The 17,888-nt window shown below is 50.6% G+C and overlaps 1 long non-coding RNA gene across 1 annotated transcript; it reads left to right on the forward strand.

Moving 5' to 3' along the window:
- Positions 1-14,652: 14,652 nt before the first annotated feature.
- Positions 14,653-17,372, forward strand: LOC140077117 (uncharacterized). Its single transcript, XR_011849702.1, has 2 exons — positions 14,653-16,109; positions 16,553-17,372. It is a non-coding gene; the product is annotated as an uncharacterized lncRNA (long non-coding RNA).
- The last annotated feature ends 516 nt before the right edge of the window (positions 17,373-17,888 follow it).

Here is a 17,888-nt window from a genome sequence, read left to right on the forward strand (position 1 = left end):
TATTCATGAATATTGTACATATGATGACCTTAACATTACATATTTATATGGCAGTGCATGATGTATGGCCTAGAGGCTTCTGGGAGAGCCATGGAGCATTGTGCTATGCCTCTAATGATAGTCCCTTTGATGTACTACATTTACTACATGCCCGCTACTATGTAATTACTTCTACACCGTGCACTAAACTGCAAGAATAAGGCTATTTTTTCATTACAAATTATTGTCTTCTAGACCCGTAAGCCAAAGAACAAACTTTGTCCATCTTCAAAATTTCCTCCAGATGCTCGTTTCTGTTTATCTCACACATACACAGAATTTCTGGGCCATAACAATGCAAAATGTTGCTTTTAGAGTGGGCATTATCGGGACGGATTCTCCTCTTTGGCAATAAAATGAGCTAATAGTTTTATTATACTGACATCTAGTGGGCATCTAATGGACAAATGTACACCATAAAGAAATGTTCATTGCAAAATGTGGCATGTAGGACGTAAATCACTGGGGTTCAGTTATTTCACAGGCCGGAGCAGGATAGTTATTAGGTCCAGGAATTTCCCTTCTAAGCTAAGATTATGATTCACAGCTGATACAGCGCATTATACTTAGGTCTGTTTAGCACCGTTCACACTTCTCTCTGAAAATATCAATCTATTATGCCATAGAGCAGTGATGGCGAACCTTTTAGAGACCGAGTGCCCAAACTACAACAAAGACCCGCTTATTTATCGCAAAGTGCCAACACAGAAATTTAATTTGTGATTTATACTCCCTGCTCTGTCTCATTGTTTTCATTGATACCATTGATTTATTGGGACACCAATAAAGCAGAAAATAGTCCCAGGTAGAGCTGTCACTTTAAAATAGCTCTGTGCACAGCAAGTCCTGGGCTGTCTGGGACTGCAGGAAGATACCTGGAGTCATCTCTGGTGATGGCCTGAGTGCCCACAGAAAGGGCTCTGAGTGCCACCTCTGGCACCAGTGCCATAGGTTAGCCATCACTGCCATAGAGTAACTGTATCGATCTTGGCGAGGTCATATTTACAGGAACACCTTGATAGGGCGTACATGTATAGGTAATAATTAAAGGGGATTTCTTGATGCAAATATTTATGACCTATTAGAACCGTAAGTCTTCGATATCAGATTGGATGAGAGTTCAACACCCAGCACCCATAAAGATCAGCCGATAAACAGAGAATGGAAAAGGATGCAAACAGCTCCATTCTCGGTACAGTGGCTTAGCCATGTCACTGCAGCTTAGTTCCTATTGAAATGAGTGGTAACTAGAGATGAGCGAGTATACTCGACCGAGATTGATGCTCGTTCGAGTATTAGAGTACTCGGAACGGCTCGTTGCTTGGACAAGTATTTCCCCTGCTCGAGATCGAGCATTTAATTAAGAAAAGACAGTGAAGAACAGTGAAGAATACAATTAAAACAGTGAACACAGGATCATTTAAGTGATCATTTAAGAACACAGTGAAGAACACAGTGAAGAATAGATTACAGATGTTCCGAACATCTGCTCACTTAGCCGAAGACACGAGCGCAGACGCTGGATCAGGCATGCAGTAGCGGAGGCTGAAGTGGAGCGGAGCGGGGCTGGAGCGGGCATGGAGGAGCGGAGCTGGCATCACCGAACAGGTATGGAGGAGCGGAGCGGGGGCTGGAGCGGGCATGGAGGAGCAGAGTGGGACTGGAGCGGCCATAGAGGATCGGAGCGGGCATGGAGGAGCGGGCACATCGGAGCGGGGCTCGAGCGGGGATGGAGGATCGGAGCGGGGCTTGAGCGGGCATGGAGCAGAGAGGGGCTGGAGCGGGCATGGAGGATTGGAGCGGGCATGGAGGAGCGGGCATCACGGAGCGGAGCTGGAGCAGGCATGGAGGATCGGAGTGGGGCTGGAGCGGGCAAGGAGGAGCAGGGTGGGGCTGGAGCGGGCACGGAGGATCGGAGCGGGCATGGAGGAGCGGGCATCACGGAGAAACACCACAGAAAGAACACAGTGAAGAACAGATTGCAGATGTTCCGAACATCTGCTAACTTATCGGAAGACACGCGTGCCAACGGTGTTCTTCACAATAGTATATGAAGAACATTATGGGGTCATTTACTAAGGGCCCGATTTGCGGTTTCCCGACGTGTTACCCGAATATTTCCGATTTGCGCTGATTTTCCCTGTATTGCCCCGGGTTTTTGGCACACGCAATCGGATTGTGGCGCATCGGCGCTGGCATGCACGCGACGGCAATCGGGGGGGCGTGGCCGAACGAAAACCTGACGGATTCGGAAAAACCGCCGCATTTAAAAAAAAAATGTGTCGCGAAAATTACACTCACCTTCATTAGGTATTGCCCGGTGTATTTCAGGGCATTACAGCGCGCCTCCTGGGAACTTCAGCGCAGCAGCGTCACCTGGTGAACGGCGGAGGAACTACCTTAGTGAATCCCGGCCGGACCCAAATCCACCGCAGAGAACGCGCCACTGGATCGCGAACGGACCGGGTAAGTAAATCTGCCCCTATGTGTGAAGAACACATTGCAGATGTATGGAAACATCTGCAATGTGTTCTTCAAACATATTGTTCTTCATATACTATTGTGAAGAACATCGGTCTGCACGCGTGTCTTCCGATCAGTTAGCAGATGTACGGAACATCTGCAATGTGTTCTTCACTGTGTTCTTTCAATGTGTTCTTTCAGTGAAAACATCTGCAAACATCTGCAATGTGTTCTTCTTTAGCGTTCTTTCAATCTGTTTTTTGAGTGAAAAATGCTCGAGTCTCCCATTGACTGCAATGGGGCTCGTTATTCGAGACGAGCACTCGAGCATCGGGAAAAGTTCGTCTCGAATAACAAGCACTCGAGCATTTTAGTGCTCGCTCATCTCTAGTGGTAACTTAAAGGGGTTATCCGGGTTTAAAAAATTTCTTATGGCCGGGCGGGGGAGGGTTATTTAAACACAATAAACATGTACTTACCTCGTCCGGCACTGCCGATGTCCCGCGCCGTGGCCGGTCTTCTCTGTGCGCCGGTTTCATTACAAGTGCGCACAGGGAGCTTCCGGCCGGCCAGAAGCTCCCATGCGCACCATCTCCCAGCGCTTACAACAGCAAACAGGGGCACGGATCGAAGGGACCACGGGGACCAAGGGACCACGGCGCGGGACATCAGCGGCGCCGGACGAGGTAAGTACATGTTTATTATGTTTAACTAGCCCTCCCCAGCCCGGCCATAAGAAATTTTTTAAACCCGGATAACCCCTTTAACTGCAGTAACCCGGTTTGACCACTATAAAGAGAACAAAGCTGTTTTCTTTCCCAACTTCTGGGAACCTGACTAATCTGATATTGAGCACTTATTCTATGGATATATTATCAATATCTTTAAACAAAGAAAACTTGTGCAACACCCTCGCCGATGCAAGGCAGAGCTGTGTTTGCGAATACGTCCCACCATGTAGCTTGCAGCCTGTGTAGGGTCTAGTCAGCCCCACAGCATGTCACTACATCACACAGGGGACATCGCAGTGGTAGATCCTGCCTGGTAAGGCAGGAGTTAATTGTTTTATGTGATGTCATATGTGTCAGCCAATCACGTGTTGCATCCTCTCTCTGTGAGCTGAGAGGTAATTGGAGTAGCAGCCACCACCTGACCAAGGGGAGTAATAAAACCCCTGGCCAGGAATGTTCTAGAGAAGACTCTTAGAGGAGTTCCAGACAGACTCCAGCATCTTGTTAAAGGCACGTTGCTGATGTTCCTGTCGGTTCCAATAAAGAACTGTAAGTGTTTCTGTTCAACCTCTGCCTCCGTCTGGTCCCTGCTACTCCGGCTGTCACCATCACGGGCACCCTGTCCACCACACAGAGACTCATACTCTAGACACCAAAGGGTTTCCCCAGGGAGATCCGCTATAGCAGCCTCTCCCTCATCATTTCTTGCCAACACCACCCTGCTGGAGACCTGCCAGGCTGTAGGACAGCCCTCCGGTTCCCCATACCAAGCACCGTGACACAAGCGTGCTTAGGCCGCAACCGCCAGCCACTCAGGTACTGCGGGCCCAGGCTGTCTCCAGGCCCCAAGAAAAGGCTAGGCCCCGGTGGGGGATGTTGCAAGTGGCGTCACGATCACAGGATATATACTTCTGTGCCTTATTCTGGCACTAAAGACTGTACTTTATTAAGAAACAATTGTACTGCCTAACCCTGCTGCCATTCGGGTATAGGCCCAAGTGACTTTGTGTGTTTCACATTGAACTGTATTACTGCTGCCACGTGCTGTCGAGCTCCGCTCCAGCACTCAAGAGGTTAAACCCTGCAAAGAACTTTGTCAGCTCTGCTACATCCGGCGCTGCCACGCCTGAAGCATTTTACCTCAGAGGCTGTGGCGCAGCAAGTATTTCCAGCCCGCCAAATCCTCACTGGCGGGAACTCCAGAGTCGTCACTAGGCTCCGCCCCCTGCACGAGTGGCGCAAAGTACTGTGGAGGAGGAGCTGGAGCTTGTGCAGCCGGCAACGAAGAGGGTTAATCGGCCATCTTGGATTTCGGCGCAGGCCGCGCCTGAAGCCGGCCAGCAGCGTGCGACTCATCCGGAGTTCCGGCGCACGTGTCCTGCGACTGGAGGAGAACACCGCTGAGCATCACCGTGCCCCTGCTGCCTGCCGGACATCGGGAACGGAGACCTTCGTGCACCGCGGCTGATCCTGAGTGAGTACCGCTGGGGAAGTTAAATGGGGGTAGAGATTGTTTCCGATGCTAGGTTATTGGCTCACCTCCCAGGGAATAGTGACTGTGTCTTAAAGTGCCCACGTCCCATTCTAGCCATCGCCCATAGCAACGGATATTGTGTGCCCTGCAAACTTCCCTCAGCTAGACCAGTCATGTCCGCCCAGGACGAAGATACGGGGCTGGAGCAGGTCCCGTCCCCTGGTCCCTCCTCAGGGTACCGGAGCATGTTAAGTCCTCCAGAGAGTCCCTTCTGCCCTGCTGCAGCCAGTGTCCCTGGGACTCCCACCATTATGCCTCTGACTATGCCATACTATCCGGGGGCCCCCTGGTTACCCCACTACGAGGGAGAATCACACACTCTCCCTGAATTCAGAGACAAGTTGTTAGCCACCTTCGCCCTGTACCCGTTCACAGAGGAACAGAAAGTGGGCATCCTAACCGGGCAGTTGAAAGGACCCGCTCTCCGGGAAGTCAAGTCTTGGCCCCGAGAACAGTGTCAGAATGTGGTCCAAATTCTTGATAGGCTGCGCAACACCTTTCACAAGTGTACTGCCTCAGAGTTGAAGCAGCAATTCTTCGGGAAAAGACAGAAGCCCCAAGAGTCCCTCCGAGACTTTGCCCTCTCCCTACAGGAGACATGGAAGGCCATAACCCGTCTTGATCCCAAAGACGCTGAAACCTCTGATCAAAACCTGAGGGAACAATTCATTAATGGACTTGTTGATAGAAATCAAAGGTGTCAACTAAAGATCATCTCTTCTCAACATGCCCAGGCCTCCTTTCTTGAGTTTAAGGAAATTACCATTGACATATTAGGGGACTGACCGCCTACTGGACCGCAGAAAGAGCCTGAATCCGTGGAAATGGAAGACTCTGCTCTAGCTTGCCATCCAACGCAGTCGACATCACCTACTCCTGCGGCTACAGAAGTTGCTGGCTTAGCAGGACAGGTCCCTAATCTGGCGGACACCCTGCATAAAATACTCGATCGGTTGACCCAGTTGGAAGTGACTGTCTCCGCCATGAGGAGGAAACCTCCAGAGAACTCTGTACGGTCAGCTACCCCTCGTGACTCCCCGGCCAAACGGCGCCCAAGAGAAGCGAAGTCGTTAAGCACCTGGAGTCAGAAGGAACCCCGCCAGCGGTGCAGCTACTGCCGTAAATACGGGCATGAAGAGGATGTATGTCGTCAGTTAAACGACAAACCCTTGGAGCTAAGGGACGACCCCCAAGGGAAGAACCTCTAAGTCCCCGAGATGCCAACTGGATGCCCAGGTTCGTGGGGACTCGCCCCATGGTTCATGTAACCATCAACAGAGTTACCCTACCTGCCTTAATTGATACCGGCTCTCAAGTGACCACCCTCCGGAGTGCTACCTTCGAGAAATGCCGAGGAGGAGCATCCTTAGTCCAGCCTCCCAGGGCTTATTTGAACATTATTGCTACAAACGGAAAACCCGTACCCATCCGCGGCTACTGGGAGCCCACACTAACCATTGGAGACACTGAGTTAACCAGACAGGGCGTAGTGGTGACACGAGTGCCCGAAAACGGTAACTTCCCACTGGTACTGGGTACCAATGTCCTCCGCAACTGCTACCCTGAAGTGCTGAAGGCTCTCCACGACACTCTGCCAACAGTGCCCAATGGTTCCCGAAAGGTAATTCAGGAGACTATGCAGGTTCTAGCGGCGCAACAGAAGTTTGCTGGCCCTAATGGTGAAATCTGCAGAGCCCGGATCAAGGATCCCCAACCTGTCCGCCTTCAACCTGGGACTGAGACGTTAGTATGGTGTCGAGCCTGCATGGGCGTCCAAGGTCAAGACTACCAGGCGATAGTAGAACCTCTACCAGCTGATGAAGACCTGCCCATTCTAGCCGCCAGGAGCCTAGTCACTGTATCCCGAGGACAAGTACCCATTCGACTACTAAATGTGGGAGACTCCCCAGTGGATCTGAGAAAGTACCAAGCCGTGGCCACTCTCTTCAGCGTCCATCCTGAAGACTTAGTGGAAACCGCTCTGTCTGCTTCCCAACAGTTGGAAGTGAAGCAAAGTGCTGAAGGTGAGCCTGCCGAGCAATCCTGGTGGCTTGAGCTCAATATTGGAGATGATGATTTTACTCCTGCAGATCAAGTTCAAGGTGTCCTAGATGTCGTGATGAAGCACCACCAGGCCTTCAGCAAGCACCCACTGGATTTTGGGCAGACTACCCTGATCCAGCATACCATCCCTACTGGCTCTCATCCTCCTATCAAGGAACGATACCGGCCCATACCTCCAGCCCGCTACCAAGAGGTGAAAAAGCTGGTACAAGAGATGAAGACAGCCAACGTTATCCGGGAGAGTCACAGCCCATGGGCTGCCCCGCTGGTCCTTGTGAAAAAGAAGGATGGAACCCTTCGATTCTGTGTTGACTATAGGAAGATCAACAATATCACCCACAAGGATGCCTATCCTCTGCCTCGAATCGAGGAATCCCTCACAGCCCTAGGGTCAGCTGCCTACTTCTCTACCCTGGACCTGACCAGTGGCTACTGGCAAGTGGCCATGGCGCCGGAAGACAGAGAGAAGACGGCTTTCACCACCCCAATGGGCCTGTTCGAGTTCAACAACATGCCGTTCGGGCTATGCAACGCCCCAGGCACATTTCAACGGCTGATGGAGAGATGTTTGGGTCATCGCAACTTCGAGACCGCCCTGCTATATTTGGACGACATCATCATCTACTCCAAGACTTATGAAGACCACCTCCACCATCTGGCTGAAGTCTTCCAAATCCTGACCCAACATGGGTTGAAGGTCAAGCCATCCAAGTGCCACCTGCTACAACCTAGCGTCAAGTACCTGGGACATGTGGTGAGCGCTCATGGAATTGAGCCAGATCCAGAGAAGATTGCAGCTGTCCATGACTGGCCTACCCCATCAACCATACGGGACATCAAAAGCTTCCTGGGATTTGCCAGTTATTACAGGCGTTTCATCCCGAAGTTTGCCCAGATGGCGGCTCCCTTGCAAGAACTTCTAAGGGGCCTACCAAAAGAGAGCCAACGTTCCCGAGTATCCATTGAGTGGACACCTGAACGAGAAGCTGCCTTCCAGATGCTCAAGCAACGGTTGACTGAGCCTCCGGTGTTGGGATATCCAGACTACAGTCTGCCTTTCACCCTATACACTGATGCCAGCAAGCAAGGCCTAGGGGCTGTACTATCCCAGCTCCAAAACGGAACTGAAAGGGTCATAGCCTACGCCAGCCAGGAACTACAGTTCCTTCAAGTTGGAGTTTCTGGCGTTAGTCTGGGCTGTGACCGAAAAGTTCAAGGACTACCTGGCTGCATCCTTCTTCACTGTCTTCACAGACGATAATCCCTTGGCGCATCTGAACACCGCTCGTCTTGGAGCACTGGAACAACGGTGGGCCTCCAGACTTGCCAACTTCAACTTTACCATCAAGTACCGGGCTGGTAAGACCAATGACAACGCCGACGCTCTGTCCCGTCTCCCTGACCAGTGGGAGGGACCCTCCACGGATGCTCAGTGGGAAGATGTGGAGATGCCAGCATTCTATGCCCGGTTTGTGCGTCAAGATGCCCAGAGAGTTTACTCCTTACCGTCAGAGGCAGCGCCAGCTACTCCCCAAGAAGAGTCAGAGCCCCCTGCGGAAAAGGACCTCTGGATAAGTCTTCAGGCGGATAGCCGCGCCATAGGAGAAGTAATGGACTATCTCTCTAGTGGGCGAGTGCCTGAAAGAATCCGCCGCAGAAGAGCTGATGGAGAACTGTCTCAATTGTGGCGCCAGAGAAAGACTCTGAACATGCATCAGGGTCTGTTAAAGAGAAGAACTCTGGACCCTATCACTTATGACCGGCTGTACCAGATTGTGATTCCCAGGAGGGACGCCAAGATAGTACTGGATATGTACCATGACCAGTCCGGACACTTTGGCGCTCAGAAGACGGAAGCCACCCTCCGAAAGCGCTTCTACTGGGTCAACATGAAGCCCGACATCGAAGCCTGGTGTCGAGAATGCCCAGCCTGCGCCATCGCTCGAGGAGAGCGACACAATCAAAGGGCCCCTCTACATCCCATTGTGAGCCAGCGGCCCTTAGAGATCTTGGCATTGGATCATGTGAAGTTGGAGCCCAGCAGATCCAGTCACAGTTATGCTCTCACGATCATCGACCACTATACCAAATTTGTGGTTGCAGTACCTGTCAGAGATCTGTCCGCAAGGACCACCGCAGCGGCCCTGTGGAAGAGCTTCATCCTCCCCTATGGCTGTCCGGACCAGATCCTTACGGACCAAGGAACAGCATTTGAGTCCCAAGTCTTCCAGGAGCTGTGCACTCTATATGGCTGCAAAAAGCTGAGGACCACAGCCTATCATCCCCAAGGCAACGGGCTTTGTGAAAAGATGAATCAGACTCTAATCAATATGCTGAGGACTCTGACCCCTGCAAAAAGGGCTGACTGGCCAAAACTGTTGCCCGAATTAGTGTACCTGTACAACAATACCACTCATTGCTCCACAGGATACACCCCGTATTATCTGATGTTCGGGAGGCACGGCCATCTCCCTGCGGATATGACCTGGGACATGGAGTCCCCTGATTCCCAGTCTTTACTCCCCAAGACTGACTGGGTTCACGAACACCAGAGGCGCCTGGCGGATGCCAGAGAAGTTGTGGATCTGCGGTTGGAAGAGGCCCGGGAGAAACAAAAAAGGGACTTTGATCGTAATGCCTGTGCTGAGCCTTTTGCCCCAGGAGATCGAGTGTGGCTGCGCAACAACCATCCTACCAGTAAGCTAGATGGGCGTTGGGAGCGTGAGCCATACCTAGTTAGGGACAGTCTCTCCCCTGAAGTCTACGAGATTTCAAGAGGAGACCGTCCACCACTCCGGGTACATAGGAACCGGCTGAAGAGATGTCTTCGTCCTTTTGCCCACACCTCTCACCTCGACCCCCAACTTACAGACCTCCTTGTGTTCACCTACCCCCAGTTTCTTAGAACTTGTGACTGTGCCTCAACTCTGTTTTGTTGTTTCCACTCCAGTAAGAGGTACCCCAGAGAGACCATCATCCCCACTGCAGTCTCCAATACTGCTGCCTGTGGAGGATGATCCGGCTCCAGAGTCTGCAATCCCTGAAGCATCAGAGGCAGCTGAGACTCCGACTCCAGCGCCTGACTCAGAGGAGGACGATGGGGAGGTTGTTATCTTCTCCAGGCCGGAACTTCGGAGGTCTAAAAGGGAGACAAAAGGTAAAGCTCCTGCGTACCTGCAGGAGTACCAACTGGTGTCACACAGACGGAGGAGGCAGGTACGCTTTTCTGACACCGAAGTACTTACCACCGAGGAAGATTCTGAGTAACCCCTGATGGGCTGAAAGCCTTACCAGGTGTTGTGTATCTTGTACATATGTATATTTATTATTGCTATCCCATTTGGGCTGAGTGCCCGCTAACCCTATAGAGCCAGAGACTTTCCTGGGACTCTCACCCTTATTTATTTCAGTCAAGAGACATTCCTTGAACTGCCCACTGTCATGTGCTATGATAGCACCCCTTCCTCTGCCACAGAAGAGATTCCTACAAAGGACTCGGTCCCTCTACACAAAGAGGGGACCCTTTGCATCTTTCTTGCACTTTTCCCCACCTCAAGGGCTGTACCCAGAAGATGAACTTTGATCTTAGAGACCTTCTGTGAGACTTTTGGCCAACCTCAAGGAAAAGTTGTTGCTTTATTTATTTTTATATTGCACTAACCTTTGATAGGCTTTTCAGATTGTAGTGTGGCTGTGTCGGACCGTCTCTATGTAGTATAATGTTTAATTGTGTCACATATGCTAATGTAATGCATATACACCCTATATATTTGTCGCTAGGGAAGAAGTGTTTATATAACAAATATACAGGCCCTGGTGCAAGGAGTGGATTACAGTACATGACACCACACCTTTCCTACTGTACAGTTTGGTTTAATGGCGTTAGCGACCAACTGTCATACTTAGCATTTACATATCTGTGTCTTAGTCCGACACCAACCCAGGTGCCTGTCTCCAGGACCATGGGCGGTTTGTCCCTACATATCATGTAGCCTGCACTTCATAGAAGTGCCCCTATCTACCTCTGCGCCCCAAACCATCCGTAGTCGAGCCGAGGGCGGCTCTTTCAATTGCCCCGGGGGTATGCAACACCCTCGCCGATGCAAGGCAGAGCTGTGTTTGCGAATACGTCCCACCATGTAGCTTGCAGCCTGTGTAGGGTCTAGTCAGCCCCACAGCATGTCACTAAATCACACAGGGGAAATTGCAGTGGTAGATCCTGCCTGGTAAGGCAGGAGTTAATTGTTTTATGTGATGTCATATGTGTCAGCCAATCACATGTGTTGCATCCTCTCTCTGTGAGCTGAGAGGTAATTGGAGGAGCAGCCACCACCTGACCAAGGGGAGTAATAAAACCCCTGGCCAGGAATGTTCTAGAGAAGACTCTTAGAGGAGTTCCAGACAGACCAGAGAGTCTGAACAAGTTAGACAGAGAGAGAGAGAGAGAGAGAGAGAGAGAGGAAAGGGGTATCATCCTACCTTTAAGGGTGATACCTGAAGCACTCCAGGACAAGCTGAAGCTTCCTATTAGGACACAGCTACCTCCCAGCCTGCCATTGCATCCAGGCTGGTGATCTACATCCTGTGGCTCCCTCCAAGTACCTCTCCAGTACTCCACCATCTTGTTAAAGGCACGTTGCTGATGTTCCTGTCGGTTCCAATAAAGAACTGTGTTTCTGTTCAACCTCTGCCTCCGTCTGGTCCCTGCTACTCCGGCTGTCACCATCACGGGCACCCTGTCCACCACACAGAGATAGTATTTTTAGAGGGTGACAACGCGCTCTATGTAGAGACTTGGAATAGGGCTTTATGTCACACTGTGAAGTGTGGCAGACTGTGTGGTGGGGAAGCTGCTGCGTCCTCTGGTACTCAGGGTGTGAGGCCTGAAAAGTTTAGGAGTGGTTTTTTTGTCTTTTAACCAGTATTTTTGGTCGCGCTGCTTATGACAGAGATACAGGTAGTTGACAGTTATCACACGTATAAATGTGAATTTTTCAGTGGTCAGAATTTATTACAACAATATTTTTGGGTACAAAAATCTTGGGTTAAAATTATTTGTAAAATGTGGACTACGCGTTTCGGGGCGGGATTGGCCCCTTCTTCAGGTCCAGATGATTCTGTAACAGGTAGAAATAGTAGTTTCACACGATGTTTCGGGGATTTCACAATGGAAATACACAGTATTGTTAAACATGATGTATACACAATGTTGCTAAAAGAACGGTAACAACCTTTTATCAGTATACAAGTAGTGGTCATAAAATAGTAGGTGATCCAAACAACAGAATATAACAAAATATATATAATGGTTCTGAGTGGGTTAATGAAATATAATATAAAATTCATAAAATACATAAAATTCATAAGTGATACATAGAAGTTTTTTATAAAATAGCGATGTAGAGCCAAACTTATTAAAGACAGTTATTAAATCATCAATAAATAATAAATTGTAAATTATAGATTAAAATCATAATATTTGGAAGTAAAATCAAATCAAAACGGTTGGACCAGAACGTAGTACTAACCTCTCTGTGCTAGGAGGATGTGTGCAGACTTTTAACTGATTGCTATAGAAGAAAGATGTTGTATGTTAGGGGCGTCTGATAAAGGGGATATGTGGTGGTGAGCAATATTGAGACATAAAATGTAAAAGGGACTGACCTCTTGTGCTGGAGTCTGGAGGGGACATCTAAGCCTCAGAGGACCTATATTTAAAACGACCCCGTGAGACTGAAACGTAAGGAAGGTCGTAATGAGTAAAGTGTCAACGTAATGTGGGAAGTAAAGGCTAGTGAAGACTTACTCAGTATCTTGTCTGTTCCTGCCGGCAGCAGCTGAGTGAATGATCGCTGCTGGTGGTGCGTGACGGCTCTAAATAGCGGTGGAGGGGGAGGGCGCATGCGCAATGGTTGGGAGATGGGACCAAAATGTACTGCGCGTGCGTCAAAATTCGGAACTGTGCGTGGAGAGGGGTAAGGCGGAGATTCGGGGAATGTTGCGAGGAGGAATGTCCGAAGATATAGGTGAAGGGAAGCCTATATTGAAAGAGAGAGGAGAGTTAATTCAGTCGACAATTCCAGCATTGTCGACTATTCCAGCAATGATCAAATGTAGGTATGCTGAGTGTTTGTGACCTCTAAAGTGTATTTAATGAAGACTTATCAAATTTTTTCAATAGTTTCATTAAGACCAAATGGACTCATGGTGTTAAGTTTATAGATCCAGTAGTTCTCCCTCTTTATGAGTTGATTTTGTCTATTAGGAAAATGTTTTGGAATCTGTTCTATAATGCTTGCCTTAACTTGGGAGAAGTCCTTGTTATGATGGAACTTAAAATATGAAGTGGATGCTTTGAAGAATAAAAGGATTTTATTCTTCAAAGCATCCACTTCATATTAAATCATAATACTTTCACCTTTCAGACCTCTGTTTACTCCCAAAAAAGAGGTACAGCGATGGGGACGAAATTCGCCCCCAGCTACGCTAACCTCTTTATGGGGGAATTCGAGAAGAATTTCATTATGGGGAACTCAGAACACAGTGGAAAGATCAAGATGTTTAAACGGTACATTGACGATCTGTTCCTGATCTGGGCCGGCACTGAACAAGAAGCCCATGACTTCCTATGCACTATCAACGCTAACCCTTGGGGCATAGCCCTCACCCTAAACATCTCACCACTTCGTATTGAATATTTGGACCTTCTTATCTCGGTGGACCCCAAAGAGACATCACTAATAACAGAAACATATTTTAAATCTGTGGACGTCAATAGCTTTTTGGAGTTTTCTAGTTCCCACCATAGAAAATGGCTTAATAATATCCCATACAGCCAATTTAAACGGATACGGAAAAATTGCTCCTCCAGACCAACATACATAGAACAATCGGGGATCCTGAAGGAACGGTTCATACAAAAAGGGTACCCCCTCAACATCATTAAGGACGCCTACCAAAAGGCGAATAACTTAACTCAAGGCGACTGCTTACTCCCATCCACAAAAACCTCCACGTCAGAAACAAATCGGCACCTTAATTTCATCACCACTTACTCATCTGACCATACGACTATCAGATCAATTTTAAACAAACATTGGCCAATACTCCAGCAAGATCCTTACTTGGCAAAGATCCTCTCCAAGAACCCCATGCTTACATTTAAACGAGCTCCAACTCTAAAAACATTTTTGGCACCTACAAGGTTACGTTCCACTACGAAGAACGCCACCCCTAATTTCCAACACAACACCTTGTCCCCAGCACTAAAAGGCTCTTTTAGGTGCAACAGCCCAAGATGCCTGACATGCATGATCATGCAACACAAGGCACAAACTTTTACGTCTCATACTACATCTGAGACATTCTCAATACAATCATTTGTCAACTGTTCCTCAGACCATGTCATTTATCTATTAGAGTGTCCCTGCTCCCTCCAATATGTTGGCCGCACAATACAACCCTTTAGGGAGCGCATTAATACACACCGCAGTAAGACTAAAGCAGGGTACCTACTACACAGCGTCTCTAGACATTTTAAGTTCCATCATAACAAGGACTTCTCCCAAGTTAAGGCAAGCATTATAGAACAGATTCCAAAACATTTTCCTAATAGACAAAATCAACTCATAAAGAGGGAGAACTACTGGATCTATAAACTTAACACCATGAGTCCATTTGGTCTTAATGAAACTATTGAAAAAATTTGATAAGTCTTCATTAAATACACTTTAGAGGTCACAAACACTCAGCATACCTACATTTGATCATTGCTGGAATAGTCGACAATGCTGGAATTGTCGACTGAGTTAACTCTCAAAGGGGCAAGTCAGCGGGAGAAGCCAGTTGGCCTATCCGGCCAAGAGTCACTGTTCCCCGGCTACACTAGGCAGTAGGTCCCGGGGAGGAATAATGCCCATGGAAGTAGGAGCTACTACTTCCAAAGGGGCAAGTCAGCGGGAGAAGCCAGTTGGCCTATCCGGCCAAGAGTCACTGTTCCCCGGCCACACTAGGCAGTAGGTCCCGGGGAGGAATAATGCCCTTGGAAGTAGGAGCTACTACTTCCAAAGGGGCAAGTCAGCGGGAGAAGCCAGTTGGCCTATCCGGCCTAGAGTCACTGTTCCCCCGGCCACATTTGGCAGTAGGTCCCTGGGAGGAATAATGCCCATGGAAGTAGGAGCTACTACCTCCAAAGGGTGAAGACACTTGGCTCTAAGTGCCCGAGAGGTGTAATGCCCTTGGAAGTAAGAGCTCCTACTTCCAAAGGGGCAAGTCAGCGGGAGAAGCCAGTTGGCCTATCCGGCCAAGAGTCACTGTTCCCCGGCTACACTAGGCAGTAGGTCCCGGGGAGGAATAATGCCCATGGAAGTAGGAGCTACTACTTCCAAAGGGGCAAGTCAGCGGGAGAAGCCAGTTGGCCTATCCGGCCAAGAGTCACTGTTCCCCGGCCACACTTGGCAGTAGGTCCCGGGGAGGAATAATGCCCATGGAAGTAGGAGCTACTACTTCCAAAGGGGCAAGTCAGCGGGAGAAGCCAGTTGGCCTATCCGGCCTAGAGTCACTGTTCCCCGGCCACATTTGGCAGTAGGTCCCGGGGAGGAATAATGCCCATGGAAGTAGGAGCTACTACCTTCAAAGGGTGAAGACACTTGGCTCTAAGACCCCGAGAGGTATAATGCCCATGGAAGTAAGAGCTCCTACTTCCAAAGGGGCAAGTCAGCGGGAGCAGCCAGTTGGCCTATCCGGCCAAGGGTCACTGTTCCCCGGCCACACTTGGCAGTAGGTCCCGGGGAGGAATAATGCCCATGGAAGTAGGAGCCTCTACTTCCAAAGGGGCAAGTCAGCGGGAGCAGCCAGTTGGCCTATCCGGCCAAGGGTCACTGTTCCCCGGCCACACTTGGCAGTAGGTCCCGGGGAGGAATAATGCCCATGGAAGTAAGAGCTCCTACTTCCAAAGGGGCAAGTCAGCGGGAGAAGCCAGTTGGCCTATCCGGCCAAGAGTCACTGTTCCCCGGCCACACTTGGCAGTAGGTCCCGAGGAGGAATAATGCCCATGGAAGTAAGAGCTCCTACTTCCAAAGGGGCAAGTCAGCGGGAGAAGCCAGTTGGCCTATCCGGCCAAGAGTCACTGTTCCCCGGCCACACTTGGCAGTAGGTCCCGAGGAGGAATAATGCCCATGGAAGTAAGAGCTCCTACTTCCAAAGGGGCAAGTCAGCGGGAGAAGCCAGTTGGCCTATCCGGCCAAGAGTCACTGTTCCCCGGCCACACTTGGCAGTAGGTCCCGGGGAGGAATAATGCCCATGGAAGTAGGAGCTACTACCTCCAAAGGGTGAAGACACTTGGCTCTAAGTGCCCGAGAGGTATAATGCCCATGGAAGTAAGAGCTCCTACTTCCAAAGGGGCAAGTCAGCGGGAGCAGCCAGTTGGCCTATCCGGCCAAGGGTCACTGTTCCCCGGCCACACTTGGCAGTAGGTCCCGGGGAGGAATAATGCCCATGGAAGTAGGAGCCTCTACTTCCAAAGGGGCAAGTCAGCGGGAGCAGCCAGTTGGCCTATCCGGCCAAGGGTCACTGTTCCCCGGCCACACTTGGCAGTAGGTCCCGGGGAGGAATAATGCCCATGGAAGTAGGAGCCTCTACTTCCAAAGGGGCAAGTCAGCGGGAGAAGCCACTTGGCCTACCCGGCCAAGGGTCACTGTTCCCCGGCCACACTTGGCAGTAGGTCCCGGGGAGGAATAATGCCCATGGAAGTAGGAGCTACTACTTCCAAAGGGGCAAGTCAGCGGGAGAAGCCACTTGGCCTATCCGGCCAAGGGTCACTGTTCCCCGGCCACACTTGGCAGTAGGTCCCGGGGAGGAATAATGCCCATGGAAGTAGGAGCTACTACTTCCAAAGGGGCAAGTCAGCGGGAGAAGCCACTTGGCCTATCCGGCCAAGGGTCACTGTTCCCCGGCCACACTTGGCAGTAGGTCCCGGGGAGGAATAATGCCCATGGAAGTAGGAGCCTCTACTTCCAAAGGGGCAAGTCAGCGGGAGAAGCCACTTGGTCTACCCGGCCAAGGGTCCCTGTTCCCCGGCCACACTTGGCAGTAGGTCCCGGGGAGGAATAATGCCCATGGAAGTAGGAGCTACTACTTCCAAAGGGGCAAGTCAGCGGGAGAAGCCACTTGGCCTACCCGGTTTAGGGTCACTGTTCCCCGGCCACACTTGGCAGTAGGTCCCGGGGAGGAATAATGCCCATGGAAGTAGGAGCTACTACTTCCAAAGGGGCAAGTCAGCGGGAGAAGCCACTTGGCCTACCCGGCCAAGGGTCACTGTTCCCCGGCCACACTTGGCAGTAGGTCCCGGGGAGGAATAATGCCCATGGAAGTAGGAGCTACTACTTCCAAAGGGGCAAGTCAGCGGAGAAGCCACTTGGCCTATCCGGCCAAGGGTCACTGTTCCCCGGCCACACTTGGCAGTAGGTCCCGGGGAGGAATAATGCCCATGGAAGTAGGAGCTACTACTTCCAAAGGGGCAAGTCAGCGGGAGAAGCCACTTGGCCTATCCGGCCAAGGGTCACTGTTCCCCGGCCACACTTGGCAGTAGGTCCCGGGGAGGAATAATGCCCATGGAAGTAGGAGCTACTACTTCCAAAGGGGCAAGTCAGCGGGAGAAGCCACTTGGCCTGACCGGCCACATGTCACTGTCCCCCGGCCAGACTTGGCGGCAAGTCCCGGGGAGGAATAATGCCCATGGAAGTAGGAGCTCCTACTTCCAAAGGGTGAGGTCAGCGGGAGAAGCCACTTGGCCTATCCGGCCAAGAGTCACTGTCCCCCGGCCAGACTTGGCTGCAAGTCCCGGGGAGGAATAATGCCCATGGAAGTAGGAGCTACTACTTCCAAAGGGTGAGGTCAGCGGGAGAAGCCACTTGGCCTATCCGGCCAAGAGTCACTGTCCCCCGGCCAGACTTGGCTGCAAGTCCCGGGGAGGAATAATGCCCATGGAAGTAGGAGCTACTACTTCCAAAGGGGCAAGTCAGCGGGAGAAGCCACTTGGCCTATCCGGCCACATGTCA

This window comes from Engystomops pustulosus, chromosome 9, assembly GCF_040894005.1.
Source record: "Engystomops pustulosus chromosome 9, aEngPut4.maternal, whole genome shotgun sequence".
Classification (NCBI taxonomy): Eukaryota; Metazoa; Chordata; class Amphibia; order Anura; family Leptodactylidae; genus Engystomops; species Engystomops pustulosus.